We start from the raw sequence: 15,989 nt of genomic DNA on the forward strand, positions 1-15,989 counted from the left end.
AATACATTGAACATAAGTTACTTCTTCCACTAATTATGTGTGAGGAAAACAGAAACAAGGAATTGCTGGTGTTGGTTTACAAAAATACACAACCGCTGCAGTAACACAGCGGGTCATGCAGCATCTTTGGAGAACATAGCTTACAACCCAACTGTATGAACATCGAATTCTCCAACTTTAGGTAACCTCTAACAATCTCTGCTCCCCTCCCCCATCTGAACTCCCCCCACTCCTTTCACTTCACAATTCACAACTCTTCAATCCTTTTATCTCAACGCCTTCTATTTCAATCTCTGTCCTTGGTTCCAAGCCTCTCCAGAGATGCTGCCTGTCCCGCTGAGTTACTCCAGCATTTTGTGTCTATGTTCCAACTATCTGCCTATCAAAACACCCCCTCGCTTGTGTTCACACATCACCTGCCACACTCTGTCCTGCTCCTCCTCCCCAGTTTCTCTTCCACTCCCCCCCCCCCATAAGTCTGAAGAAGGCTCCCATCTCGAAACGTCACCGAACCATGTTTTCCAGAGATGTCTGATCTGCCGTTACTCCAGTACGTTGTGCCCTTTTTTTGCGTGGAAAGTTGGACGGCAAAACAGGACAAGTTTTTATTTTCAATCTACGCTTGCTGAGCGCAAATTCCACATTAGAAAGAGATACAGCCTGACGAACGTGCCATCGTTCATATCCATGTAAAACTAATCAATGTGAAAGCTCAGTCGAAGAATATTTGGAAGTAGTGATACTTATCCCGTTCCCATCCCAACAGACGCTTTACATGTAATTCCGAGTGCCCGCCGAGGACAGCTCAGTTGTCATTTCAGCAGCCATTCTCCATACGGTTGGACGACATGAATTCCGGGTGTTCTTTGATGGCAGCTCAGTTGTCATCCCAGCAGCCATTATCCACACTCTTGAATGACATGGATTCTAGGTGTCCTCTGAGGACAGCCCAGTTGTCATCCCTGCGACCACTCTCCGCACTGTTGGATGACATGGATTCCGTGTGCTCGCCGAGGACAGCACAGCTGTCATCACTGCAGCCATTCTCCACATTGCTGCTTGTTGGGTGACATGTATTCCGTGTGCCCGCCGAGGACTACTCTGTTGCCATCCCTGCAGCCATTCTCCAAACGGTAGGATAACATGGATTCGAGGTGTCCTTTGAGGACAGCTGTTGTTATCCCAACGGCCATTCTCCACGCTGCCGCGGAAACGGCTCTCAGGCACCTGACACGCGTGAAGGCTCTCGGGACTTGTAGTTCGCCTGCGAGATCTAGTCGGCATCTGTGACGCCACAGGAAGGCGTCGGTGCGCTTGCGCGCTGCGGTTTGTTTTGTGGACGGCCTGCTGGTGGTCGGGGGGCTTTCAGCCTCGTCAATAGATGGTGGGACGCGCAGTGGAGCATTGGCCGATCGTGCCGGTAAGAACCCGAGGCCTGGAGATGTAATTAAAACATCTGTAAGCGGATGATTACCATGGAGGCCCGTATGGTGTTCCGGGACGGGTTTTTTCTGTCGGTCATTTCTTTAGGCCAGTGACAGGTTTAAAGTACTGGTTGAAGGGAGGGTACCGGCCACGCACGTTATTTGATCGCGTTTTAGCGAGAGTCTCCGGATAAATCGTGGGAGTTTGACCCAGGCATCTGTTTCCCTAATTTGCGTATAACGCAGAGAGCCAGAAGTGTTAGCGGGCCCGAAGTTATAATTCAGCCCATTGGCTATGATTGACGTTGTAAACAGTATTACCAACGTTCAGCTGCTCTGTTTACGTGGGTGGGAGGTGGATTGTGTTTATTTTTGGGCACATGTTGCCTCAAGCTCGATCGATTTTTGTTTTGTGTAGCCCCACATCTGTCGTTGACCTAATCATTTGCACTGGATGAATTTGACCCAGTCAGACGTTCATCAGACGTTATTTAAAAGGAGGATACGAAACAATATTCAAATTAGATAAATCAAACGAACCTGTGCGCGTGTAAAAAAAATGAATGCACTTATTCGTGATGGGTCGTCAATAAAATGAGTATCATTTATGGGTGGGACTTGAGTTTTCATTTGGCTTCAGTTTGGGTACTTTTTTCTTGTTAGTATATACAATTGGGTATTTTTGGTTGTTAGGAACAATTTCTCTCCGTAATCAACTTTTGTTTCCCGGGAATTACAGATGTAATATAATTTAAATTGGGAATACTATTCTTCACCCCCCACCCCCATATTCTGTCAGTGTTTTTGCTCTTCTAACATTTTACCTCATCCTCATGTGATTGCTAGCGGTACACTCGTACAAATAATGTACATGCATGGTGTACAATGTAAGCGCATAGAAGGTGATTTGTGACTTTCTTAGGTGAACTGATAATATAAATTCTGCATATTTGGTATTTCCCGCTGGTAGTTTTAGTTGTGCTTGGGGAGGAAGGGATGTTTTTTTTCCATAATAATAACCAAAAATAAATTGAAGCCCAAGTTACTTGACAGTCCCTCATTAGAAGGTGATTTCTAAATATTCCTTTGTCTTTTGTTATACTTTATTTTGTATATTTTACAAAAATGGCGTTTGTTGCAATTTGCTGCCTATAATTTGCCATGGTATAAATTGCATTTAAATATTCTATTTTACACATATTGTGGAAGGTCATTCCCTCCCTCACTGCCTTTTCATGTGAGCAAAATGTTAGTCTGTTACTTTTTGTTACAATGTGCCAACTTTCCACGACAGTAATCAATATTGTAAATTTGGTTTGTTTACTTACACTCCTGATCTTTGTTCCTTCTGGAATCGGTACTAAGCCAAGGAAGAAAATAATGTTTTGCATGTTGGATATTATCCATGGAATTATTTGAAGGTTTGTTGCTTCTGTGTGCTTGAAAAACAATGATGCAGAGAAGAGAAGGCAAATCATTGTTTGTCAAAACAGAGTAAAAATTGTATTTATGTATTTTTAATTATTTTATTGACATCATGTATGTACATGCAGTACTCTGGCACATTGGAAATACCAATTTTTTTTTAAAGTGTGGGGATTGAACTGACATGGTATTGTGTAATCTTATATAAACAACCTAGGAATCAGCATATACAACGAACTTAAAATTATTGGTCTTTTTTATTTGCTTTGCTGCATGTTTAAACACTTCATTCTTTGAATGTTTTCTGAAATTGAGAACACTTGAGTCAAGGCTCAGATCAAAATGATGATTATGAAATTCTGAAAGGTGATTGCAAAGATGAATCTTTGAAAAAGGGATCAACTGAGCAATACAATATAGATATGTTCCAAATATTGGCTTATTCTGTGTTTTGACGTACAGGTATGTAGGTTAATTGGCTGGGTAAATGTAAAAATTGTCCCTAGTGGGTGTAGGATAGTGTTAATGTGCGGGGATCACTGGGCGGCACGGACTTGGAGGGCCGAAAAGGCCTGTTTCCGGCTGTATGTATATGATATGATATGAATGGAAAAATATTATTAGCCCAGAATGGAGCCTCTTGACCCTCAGTGTAATTTCCAACTTTACGTTAAGACAGTGCAAAACTAATCCCATTGTTTCAGATTCTTGCCATGTTCTTAACATAATATAATATTTCATAATTTCCCATAAAATTGATGAAAGTAGGTGCTTCCATAATTCTCTCAGAATTTTTTGCAACATCAATTATCTTTGATGTTAACTTTAAATTGTTGATAAATTTCCAAAAAAAATGTCCATCTTTGTGTTTCCATTTTCACTTCCATAATTTTTTTAACTTCTTGTTCACACGGTGTCAATTTCAATATATATGGCAATGTAGTATTAATTTATTATTGCCAACCTGATCACTCCACTATAAATTATTATTGTTAAAAATTCAGTATTGATGAGCAGATTTTCTTTTGTTAAATATTATGGAAACTGAACATATCGCTTCGCATATATCATGTTCTGTAGCTACCGATTCCATCCCTCCCTTTGAAAAGTGACCCAAACTATTGGCAGCATTGATGTCATATTTAAAACTGATTTGAGATTTTTGTACTTTATTGGTAGCATACGCAAGGTCACTTAGTTCACCTCTATAACATTTCATGACTCCAGCATTATCTGTTGAAACCTTTATTCATATGTTTATTAGATCCAGAATAAGCGAGTTCGGTATCTCGACAAACGCAAGGAATCATGGGATTTGTCAAAGGTCATTTGGGATTTTTTAAAAGCTAACGCAGCGCGGTATAAAGTGTGTATAAATTGTGAAGTATTCTACCAAGGAATTAATCTAGAATTATGTCAACTCAATAGCTTCCTTTCTTGTTCTGCTGTTCACACACTACTTACACACTCCCAGTCCTAGTTCAGTTCATTAATCTGCAATTATGAGATATTCAAAAAGTTTAAGAATTAAATTAAAATAATAAATTCTTTATGTGTTTGCTACTGGAAAAAGAAAATATTACTTGTGTTGGAAACATTTTCTTATCTTTATTCATAATTTATGTGTAAAAATATATTTAATCTGAGGCAAGCGGCGACTGTATCAGTGTGATGTGGGCTGATGCTTTACCTACAGGCGGTGTGAATGTATCGTTAAGACAAAGATTCATCTCTGAGGAAAACTGAGTACAGGGTTGGCCCTGTGAAGGAGCCGCCAATCCGATAGAAGACATTTAACTGCGAAATGCCTGCCCTTCAGCATTGGATAGATTGAGTGGAGGGTCTGTGCTGTTCCAAGTTTGCGGTGGTTACGGTACATTTCCCCCAGCTATCTCGCCCAGCGCACGTTGACCAGCACAGTTCGCCAGCCCTTGTTAGCGGAGGCTCTTTGTGCAGGTGTTACCCGAAGCCCAAAGGTTTTGTGGAGGTTCTGAGCGGAGGTGCAGAACCTGGCGGACTGGTGCTCGGATAACAACCTGTCCCTAAATACCACCAAGACCAAGGAGCTGATCATCAACTTCCGTAGGTCACATAACGGGGAATATGCCCCGATCTCTATCAACGGGGACAGTGTGGAGAGAGTGTCCAGCTTCAAGTTTCTGGGCACTCACATTTCGGAGCAAAAGACTGTTCTACCTAAGAACACTGAAAAAGTCTGGTCTACCCCAACAGCTGCTGACGACCTTCTACTGCTGCACCATAGAGAGCATCCTAACGCATGGCATCTCTGGTACCTCAGCTGCACGGAGGCAGAAAGGAAAGCTCTACAGCGGGTAATCCATAGAGCTCAGAGGGCCATCGGAACACAGCTACCAGACTTGGAGGGCATCTACAACACACGATGCCTCAGAAAAGCCACCAGCATCCACAAAGACTCTTCACACCCCTGCAACAGTCTGTTTGAACTCCTTCCATCGGGCAGACGATGCAAGGCCTTCTACACCCGCACCTCCAGACTCAGGAACAGCTTCATCCCCAGGGCCATAGCTGCTATGAACCGGTCCTGCTGAGCCGGATGGTCACAACGCATAGATCAACTTGCACTTTATCCTGTCTAAAACTGTTACATTTGTTTCGTTGGGTTGCTGTTGTCTAAATTAATTAAATTAATGCATCGTATGGGAGGCGCATTCCCAATCTCGTTGTACGCCTGGGTACAATGACAATAAAGATATATTGTATTTAGGATCGGGTACACAGCAAGCTATCAAGAGGGCTGTCAGATCAGATCAGTCCAGGTTGCCGAGTGGCCGAAGGGCGGATTTTAATGGGTCGTTATTAAACGGTTCCATCTGTGCATCAATGCCAGCTCTCCCTCTCCCAGATCCCCCACCCCAACTGTCGACAAAGTCTGACTGAGAAAATGCTCCCACTCTTATTACGGGTTGGCTCCGCGTTTGCCCACTAACTGGGGCGGGCGGTGCCTCCTTCAAAGAGAGCGAGAACAGGTCCTATCAGCTGGGGTTCTGCGACCCACTCCTGAGTGAAGCCTCTAGTTTGGCTGCGGTTCAAATGGCTGCAAATTCCGATAATTATCATCGCCCGGTCACCCGGACCTGATTTCTGGTTTCCTGCATTTCTCAATATTTAATCACTCTACTGCAAAGACTGTGCCGTCAGCTGTCAAGGACTTGTGCTCTGAAATTCCCTTCAAATCCTCATTGCCTCTCAGCCTCTTTCTTCCTTGCTCATTATAACTTTTGATATCCCCTGTATAGCCTTGATATTGGCTTTTGATAGCGGTTCCATGAAGCACATTGGGATGATTTTGCGGGGGAGGGAGGCAGTGGAGTGGGAGGAGGGAGTGGGGGTCGGGGTGGAAGAAGGGAGGGGGAGAGTGGGGAGGAGGGGTGGGGGAGTGGATTTGGGGGGAGAGGGGTGGGGGGAGGAGTAGGGGGGGAGGAGGTGAGTAGGGGAGTGGGGGGGGAGAGGGGTTGGGGGGGACATGGACCGTTGTGATTTGCTGTTGAAGACCACTGGAGCAAGTATGTCTTCAATTAAATTAGGTATATGCAGTTTTTTAAATGAAACTTTCTTCATAACTTAGTCATACATTTTATGACCATTGTTCTTTTATTCAATACTAAGAGAATTGGGATGTGTAAGGAAAAAGCAAAATAGAAAAAACAAAACAACAATCTTTTTTTGTTGTAAGAAATATTTCTGTTCAATAACCTTTCTATAATAGTAGAATATACTCATGATAGGCTTGACATTGTACATGTAGTCCAAGAACTACAGACTGTTGGAAATAATAGTCATTTTTCACACGTGAATGTAGTGCAAGCGTACGTGCATTTGGTGTGCATACTTTGTTTTGCTGAAAAGTTGCTTTAGCGCCATATTATGAATTTTGATGTAAAATTCAGAATTTTGGACATCAAATTATAATTATAATCTGCATTATATTTTTGAATCTATGGAAAGATTTTTATGTTTTTGTCTATAATGGGCGAGCTATGCTCTATCTATGCCCATCAAAAGTCTTGTACAAATTTGCCACGTTCACTCACAATATACAATACAATATATCTTTATTGTCATTGTACAAGTACAACGAGATTAAGAATGCCACTTCCATATCGATGCTGTAGAATAAATAAATCACGGCAAAAACAAAAAACAACAAAGGGAGGGGGAAAAAAAAGGAAACGGGGTAAAGTGCAAAAAAAGGTTCATGCCGGGTTAGTTGCGCCAGATGACCCTGGGGGCAGAGACAGATCATGGGGGGCTCTCAGCAGGACCAATTCAGAGCAGCTATAGCTCTAGGAATAAAGCTGTCTCTTAGTCTGGTGGTGCGGGCGTAGATAGCCTTGTAACGTCTGCCAGATGGACGTAGTTCAAACAGATGGTGGCATAGGTATGTGGAGTCCTTGTGGATGCTGGTGGCTTTCCTGAGGCAGCGTGCATTGTTGATGTCCTCCAGGGTGGTAGCTATATCCCAATGATCCTCTGCACTCTGCAGACGACCCGCTGAAGAGCTCTCCTATCCGCTGCCGTGCAGCTGAGATACCACACATAGATGCCGTATGTCAGTATGCTCTCTGTGGTGCAGTGGTAGGTCATCAGTAACTGTTGGGACAGACCGGCCTTTTTCAGCGTTCTCAAGAAAAACAGCTGTTGCTGTGCCTTTTTGACTTGCGCAGCGGTGTTATTGGACTATGTGAGGTCCTCTGAAATATGTGTGCCCAGAAACCGGAGTTGGACACTCACCACTTCGTCCCCGTTGATGAAGACTGGAGCGTATTCCGCATTCTGTGACCTTCTAAAGTTGATAATTAGCTCCTGGGTCTTTGATGTGTTTAGGGACAGGTTATTCTCTGAGCACCAGCTCGCCAGGTTCTGCACCTCTGCTCTGTAGGCTGATTCATCGCCGTTGGAGATCAGCCCGATCACTGTTGTGTCATCTGCAAATTTGACGATGGAGTTGGTGGCGTATGCAGGAACACAGTCATGTGTGAAGAGGGAGTAGAGGATGGGGCTCAATACACAACCCTGTGGTGTGCCAGTACTCAGAGTGGTAGTGGAGGACAGGTGGAGGCCCATTTTCACTGCCTGAGGGCGCTCCATCAGGAAATTCAGGATCCAGTTGCATATTGACGAGCTGAGGCCTAGCTGGTGGAGTATGGAGGTGAGCTTGGTGGGGATGACAGTATTGAAGGCAGAGCTATAGTCTATAAATAGCATCCTCACGTATGTGCCCTGTCTCTCCAGGTGAGTCAGGACGGTATGAAGAGCCAGAGAGATGGTGTCTTCTGTGGATCTATTTGCTCTGCAGGCGAACTAATGTGGATCTAGTGAGGCAGGGATGATGGCTTTGTTGTGGGAGAGGACCAACCTTTCAAAGCACTTCATTACTATCAGTGTGAGGGCAACCGGTCGGTAGTCATTCAGATTGCTGATGCTTGCTTTTTTCGGCACAGGCACTATGGTGGCTGACTTCAGGCACTTCGGGACCGTTGCCAGAGATAGAGACAGATTGAAGATCCTTGTAAATACCTCAGCGAGCTGGTCAGCATTGTCCTTAAGTACCCGTCCTGGAACTCCATCCGGGCCTGCAGCCTTGCATGGATTGATCCTCTGCAGTGTGCGCTGTACATCATGTATGCTCAGTGTGAGGATCTGTTCATCCTTCGAGGCTGGAATTTTTCCACTCATGGTGTTGTTGCTGGTTTCAAAGCGAGCAAAGAAGGTGTTGAGCTCGTAGGCCAGTGTGACATCACTGTGGGGGGCAGGCAGGGTTGCTCTTGTAATCAGTGATATCCCTGATGCCTTGCCACATGCTTCTGGTGTCAGTGCTGTTGAAGTAGTCTTCCACATGTTGCCTGTGGAGGTCTTTGACCCTTTTAATACCTTTTTTCAGGTTTGACCAGGCAACACTGTATGCTGAAGTTTCTGCCGATTTAAAGGCCTTATTGCGTGCTATTAAAAGATTTTGTACCTCTTTGTACCACTTTACTCTTATATTCCTATAAAAGTACTTTATAATACCTATATTTAAACATTCTGAATTGTGTTTAAGCCCTTGGATCTGTCTGATTATACAGGGTCTTTCTATTTCATATCCATCCATTCATTTTTTTCTCCCAAAATATATCACCTCACATTTATTCTCATATAATCATGTCTCCCAGACATTCATTCTGCTAACTTGTTAATGGCTTCCTGGATTTTTTTCACTATCCCTGCTGCTATTTGCTAAGCCATCCACTTTATGTTATTCCCGTCAGTATGCCCTTTCACGTCATTTGAGAGGGCAGATTTTAACTCGTGTTGTATGGATAAAACAGGATATAAATCCAATATTTAATGCCAGTGTTTCAGTTATCATTGTCTGAATGAGGTAAGAATCCAATGCTGCCGACTCGAAGAAAGGGAATATTCTATATTTACATGAGATCAAAGTACACCTTGCATTAACTTCTGATATTTGAACATTGTGTGGAAACTGGCAGAATACTTCAACAACAACAACTGTGTCTTCTTTCATGCAGTTGTAAAATCCTACGAGCTATTACCCTAAATTATTATCTTGAATATGATTCTCACCTATTTGCTTGAGCGTTACCGTCATGCAGTCAGAAATGTTTTGATTTATTTATTTAAACTGCCGAGAAAGTCATTACATAAAGTAACATGTTCTGGCTCAGCTTTGGACTAACACTCATAAGATATAACTGGAGTAACCTATACCACCTATTCGAAATGTTTGGCAATCATTTAAATCATTGTTGAACTTACATGTGAATTCCAATTTCCTGCCCCATCCCTACAGTTTGTATAGTTCTATGCATTTAGTGTTAGCGAAACTGCACAAAATTATTTTCCTAGTGTTACCATTCATCTGCAATAAAACAGATCCCTTTCCTCATCATACAATAGGAGAGTTAATGAATAGATTTCATGAAACGTTATCCTACAATTGTTCTGCTTAGTTTTTTAATCAATGGCCTAATTCTTTGGAGGAACCCATCATAAGCCAACCTTTACTGATTCTTTTGACTTTTCATCATTAATTTGCTGGAATACAGAATGGACAGCAGATGATGATCATCTCATTATTTATGACCCCATGGAATGACAATTAAGATTCAATTTTGGTTCTTTTGAACTCCTTTCAAACTAAAGTAAGATGGTACCTCAAATCTTCTTGATGACAACAATTACTAACCATGTTTCAGGATGAATCATACCCACAAGCTATCAGCTGACTTGCATGCTTTGTATTCTGGTAACCAGGGCCACAGTGTGTCAGAGGAAGCAAGGGAACTGGGACCTCAGTGTATCAGAGGGAGCATGGGAATCGGGGTCCTGATATTTCAGAGGGGGGCAAGGGAAATGGGGCTTCCAGGTGTCAGAGGAAGCATGGGAACTAGGGACTTGCGAGTCAAAGTGAGCATGGGATTCGGAGCTCTGGTGTGTCAGAGGGTGCCTGTGGATTGGGGCCCAGATGCTTCAAAGGGAGTGTGGGAACCTGGGCCCGGGGGAGTCAGAGGGAGCATAACAACCTGGGCCCTGGTGTTTCAGAGGGAGCCAGAGAACCAGAAACCGGTGTCTCGGAGGGAATTGAAACTTTCATTGTTAAAATAATGTTTAATTGTCATATGCACCGGGACTGGAACAATGAAATTCTTACTTGCTGCAGCTTTGCAGGCACATTAAATGCAACAACACCACCAATATATGAACAATATTGCAATAAATTATTAGTTATACTTGGTGACCAGACCATAATAGTGCAAGCTGAAGTATGTAGTGCAACCTTTCACAAAGTCCATAGTAGTTTGGTGCTGAGATGGGAGGAGCAGGGGAATGGAGGCTCTGGTGGGTCAGAAGCAGTATGGGATTCAGCACCTGGTGAGCTAGATGCTGAACCATCTGGATTCCAGATTCTGAGTCTGAAGAAGTGTTACGACCTGAATCGTCATCTATTCATTTTCTCCAGAGATGCTGCCTGACCAGCTGAGTTACTCCAGCATTTTGTGTCTATCTTAGGGATTCCCAATTAGTTGGATAGTGGAATATCGGAGTTCAATCTATTGGGATAATAAACTCATATGTTCTCACTGTGCGACAATGAGCTGAAGGGGAGAGGGACTGGAGTACAAAGTGAATTACATCTTCGCTTGATGTTATAAAGCAGAAGGCAATGGCAATACCTTTATCTGTACAGTTGATTACTTCTTCAAAAGAACTTTGTGACACTTTTAACAAAACCAGACACAAAATGCGTCGAGCAGCATCTCTGGAGAACATGGATAGGTGACATTTCGGGTCTCTTCCTCAAACTGATTGTGAGGGGTGTTGGAGAAAGCTGGACGGGGGGGGGGGCGGCAGGACAAAGCTTGCAGCTAATAAGTTGAAACAGGTCAGGGGAGATTTGAGAGATAGATGGTGGACAAAGGCCAAAGATGCAAAGGCATAAGATGTGAGATGGAAGGATTGAAAAGTAGTGAATTGTAAAGCTAGAGGAAGGAATGGAGGGGAAGGGGAGAAATAGGTGCAAGTCCAGGTGAGGATTGAGAGTTCTGTTGTTGCTTGGTTCATCATTCTTATTAACAAAGAGGGTTTTGTTGCTGTCTAATCCAGCAGAATATTCTGCATATTTATGAACCGAGAAGTTATAGATTGCTAGGGGTTCCTTTGACACCATCGTGACTTCCTTCAGCAACTGAAACCATATGCTATCAGAGCTTAAAGGCTGATGCATCTTGCATTCTGCTAATTTTTATTAAGTCGTTTCTTTTTGAGGAGTTTCATATCCTTCTCTGGCATATCTCCATTCTAATTTTAACCTTTATTTGTATGTTTAGTTGGAAGCATTGTTGTCTCTTTTATTCCTTCCATCCCTATTTATTGTCAATTTTCTCTTAAACTCATCTGAAGTTTCATTTTTGTTTTATTTTCCCCACTAATGAACTCTGTTCTGGGGCTCGCATCCTTTTCATTTTGGAGCAATGCATATTTTGTGCTCTGGGAATCTAAGATCTGAAGATATCCCTCACCCATAGGTCTGTTTGCCAAACCTGCTATCCAGTTAATTTGAGCAGATTGTGTCATTTGTTGGATATTTCCTACGAGCTCAATATTCACTCATCATTCTTTTTTTTTTTCTTTTGGTTGGTGCTCCTTTGGAAGAGTTAGTTACATCACTTTGTTTCCCAAACCTAATTTCCTTATTGATCTGAAAATCCACATATTGATCCAGGCAGCAGATGCACTTCTTTAAATATGATTGCACAGATATATTACTTTTAATATCAGATATATTACTTTTATTCTCACCAGCCTCAGAGTTAATTTTTACACCAGCCAGTTTTTCTTCCTGGTCTTCCTTGGCTTTGATAAAAGATCCTTTTTAGGAGAAAAGTTGCCAATCATTACAGTTGACTTGGATTCACAAGACACTGCACATACTGGAATCTGCAGCAAACAATGGAGAGCAGCTGGAGAAACTCAACGGGTCAGGCAGCATCTGTGGAGGGAAATGGACAGTCAAAGCTTTGGATTGACCCTTCATCTAGATTGGAAGAGTAGAGAGGAAGTGGCCTGTATGGAGGTGTGGTCTCACATCTTATGTCTTTTCAACGTGCTGTTGCTTTAATTTTAATTTTTAGTTTTAGAGATACAGCATGGAAACAGGCCCTCCGGCCCACCGAGTCCATGCTGACCAAAGATCAACTGTACACTAGTACTATCCTGCACGCTGGAGACAATTTACAGAAGTCAATTAACCTACAAACCTGTTATGTTTGAATGTGGGAGGAAACCGGAGTAGCTGGAGAAAACCTATGTGGTCATAGAGAAAATGTACAATCCATCACCCATAGTCAGGATCAAACCCGGGTCTCTGGTGCTGTAAGACAGCAACACTACCGCTGTGGCACTGTGCCGCCTTTCTTCAATTCATCACTGATTCCTTCATGTTGATTGCCAGTATCCATTGGTCATTCTGTCCATCTTTGAAAAAAACTTAAATATCATCTTCTTTAATCTTGTCAAGATTACAACTTTGTTTTTAATGGTCTTGAATTTTGCTTACCATGAGGAACTAACCATTTAGCACATATACTGTCATGTTCTCTTTGGTTTGTCCACCTTCATCTCCTATTTTCCAATGGTCTCTTGATATTGAATATTCTGATTACATTGCTTTTTCTCTTTTATGTTGTTTATATATGAAAATATGCTTGGTCATTTTGAGCATATATAAATATTGGTTATTGATGTTAGACCTCTCCCCATTTTATTCTAGTGGTGGCAAGTACAGGTCTGTGTGGCCCAGTGGTTGTGTAATCGCAATGAATTATTGTACTGTCCCTGAGCCCAGAAAAGTCACTGGGAGGAGCTACTGGATGAAAGATTGGCTACTTCAAATGCATCGGAATCAGGTTTAAAGCAACTGGTAGGTTTCATTTTATTATTGTTCAATATTGTCTGCTTTTTATTAATTCCACTTTGGTTTGGTGACACATCTGGCATATTTGAAACAAAAATAAACTGTTTTTCATTTTAGAATGCCAGACATATTTGCTTTGGGCTCCCATGTATCCAATTTACCTGGAATAGTTTCCAGATAAACGTCTTTAATGGTTCTGAAATTCAGGCCAGATCATTTGCAAAACAAAATCTCTTGTATATTAATTTGCATTCAACTATTTCAATCTTTTAACTGTTCTTATTTTGAAACAAACTAATTTTAATTGACAAGATAGTGCTATATTTTAATCACTCTTCCACTTTCAAATAGAATAATCTAGTTGATATATTACTATAGTCTGATTTATACAATTTTTAGGTCCCCTCCCTCCTCAATTTATTCTCCAGAGTACACATCAACAATCTTTACACGATGTGCACAAGTGAATATCCTAAGTTTTTCCCAAATCCCACAGTAATTTACTGGCCACCAATTAAGAACAGAAGCAATTCTTTCTTTGATTTTATTTCCTCTTCTTCTCTGAGGAAGCTTCGCATAATATCATGACTCAGATTAAGAAGTTATAATTTGGAAATTATGTACACAAATACATTTTCTTTTCTTTGGTACTGCATATTGAATCTTCGATGTTCATCATCATGTTTTTTATGAAAGCAGTGTATTGTAGATTGTTTTAAAATTTGACATAAAAACAGAACGCTGTGAAGCAGGCCAGAAATATTTTATTGAAATGTTATTGTTCTAATTTGCTAACAAAAATTCATGGATGGTTCCTGAAATGCTGAGTATTTATGAGAATATGAGTATTCTGTTCTTACATAATTTTGCCCAGTAGTATTATAGCAACAATGGCTTTAGCAAGAAAAAGCTATTAGGCTTTACATTCATAGCTGTGTCTTACAACCTATTGCCTAAATTCATAACAATCCAGAACAAACGTAAAATGGATGGAAACAACTCGTCAATTTTATCATCTTTGCTACTAACTTCCATCTCACTCTCAAATGCATTTGGACTATTTCTAACACTTCTTTCCCTTTTCTAGATGTCTCTGTCCATCTCATGAAAGCGGGAACAGTCTATTGTGAATCTCTGGACTGATTATCCCACTCCACTCTGCCCTCTCCTGACTCCTGGGACTTTTTCCAGCAACTGGAGGAGGTGCAACACACAGTAGAAACAAAGAACTGCAGATGCTAGTTAGTACACAAAAGGACACAAAATGCTGGAGTAACTCAACAGCCTGGGTCTGCTATTGCCTGCCACGCTTGGTCCTGCTTTTCCCCTTTTCCAGTTTTTCTTCTTTCACCCCCCACCCCCCCCCCCAAAATCAGTCTGAAGAAAGGTCTCGACCTGATCTTCGCCTCTCCATCTTCTCCAGCGATGCTACCTGAGCTGCCAAATCACTCCAGCACTTTGTGTCCTTTCGAGGTTCACACGGTCCTCCTCCTTATCTACTGCATTCAGTGCTCCTGATAACCTCCTCTATACCAGTGAGACCAAGTGCAGACTATGTGATCCCAAGTTCCCAGTTGCATGCCATTTCAACTGCCCTTCCGATTCCAACACTGACCTGTCAGCCAACTGCCTTTTCTTCCATCCTTGACCTTTTCCACTGTGGATGTGAGGTCCAATGCAAATTTGAGAAACAGCTTCTTGTATTCTGCCTGGGTTGTCTAAAACCTAATGTATGAATGTTCATTTTCCAATTTCAAGTAGCCCTTACCTCTTGTGTTTTCCCTCCTCCTATTTGCAATCCACTTCCAGTTCTACTAATTTTGGCCTCTTTCCATATCCCTGTCCTGTCCCTCTTCATCCATTTTCACCTCCACCCAATCCTTTTTCCATCTGTCCTTAACTTTTCCACTAATGGTTCTGATTATCACCTATATTACCTATAAGATTCCAGCATTTGTGTTTCTGATGTTCGCCCTCCTAATTATCTTCACCCCCTTCATAGTCTTCGCCCACCATTGCTCCAATGACTCTTTTGCCATTTGTTTTGTTCTATCAGCTACATACCTTTGTCTCCCAACTCTGCCCCTACCTGGCTCCAATTGTCGGTTATCCGTCACTCCTCCTCGTGCCACTACTGACCTACAGGTCTCTGTCGAACTGTTCCCTCTCTCTTCTTTATACTGGCTGGCTAAACCTCTCCACCTTTAGTTCTGACACAGGTTTTCAACTCAAAACATTGACAATTCCTTCTCCACCAACCCACACCCCACGTCCCTTTCCAACCACCCCACAGATGTTGCTCAGCATACCAAGTTCCCACAGCAGCATGTTTGTTGCAACAAAGATGGAATGATTGTACACCAAAGGACACAAGGTGCTGGAGTAACTCAGCAAGTCAGGCAACATCCATGTTCTCCAGGGATGCTGCCTGAGGACCTGCTGAGTTACTCCAGTACTTTGTGTCCTTTTGTGCATTAACCAGCATCTGCAGTTTTTTTCTATTTGGAAATATTGTACTCCTTATTCAATAAGGATCTGCTTTTAGATGAACACTTAACAGTAAGGCTTGTTTAGATTATTATTTGAAGCTTGCTAATTTGATTTATGATGCTTTGTAAAGATATTTTAAAATATTTGAATATGCCTTTAGTTTTGAAATTTATGGGATTTATATTCAATCA

At 42.0% G+C, this 15,989-nt stretch overlaps 1 protein-coding gene across 5 annotated transcripts in view; it reads left to right on the plus strand.

The window, feature by feature from the left end:
• Positions 1-1,292: 1,292 nt before the first annotated feature.
• Positions 1,293-15,989, plus strand: part of LOC144598396 (terminal uridylyltransferase 4-like) — a 78,359-nt gene continuing 63,662 nt past the window's right edge. For 3 of the 5 annotated variants that reach the window (XM_078408523.1, XM_078408527.1, XM_078408528.1), the window contains exons 1-2: positions 1,293-1,420; positions 13,165-13,314. The gene's annotated coding sequence lies outside the window, so the exon portion shown is untranslated. Of the gene's footprint in view, positions 1,421-13,164; positions 13,315-14,395; positions 14,550-15,701; positions 15,868-15,989 lie in introns of those variants that run through there. The other 2 variants (XM_078408524.1, XM_078408525.1) reach the window with 2 other exon arrangements.

The sequence above is a fragment of the Rhinoraja longicauda genome, chromosome 11, assembly GCF_053455715.1.
Source record: "Rhinoraja longicauda isolate Sanriku21f chromosome 11, sRhiLon1.1, whole genome shotgun sequence".
Classification (NCBI taxonomy): domain Eukaryota; kingdom Metazoa; phylum Chordata; class Chondrichthyes; order Rajiformes; family Arhynchobatidae; genus Rhinoraja; species Rhinoraja longicauda.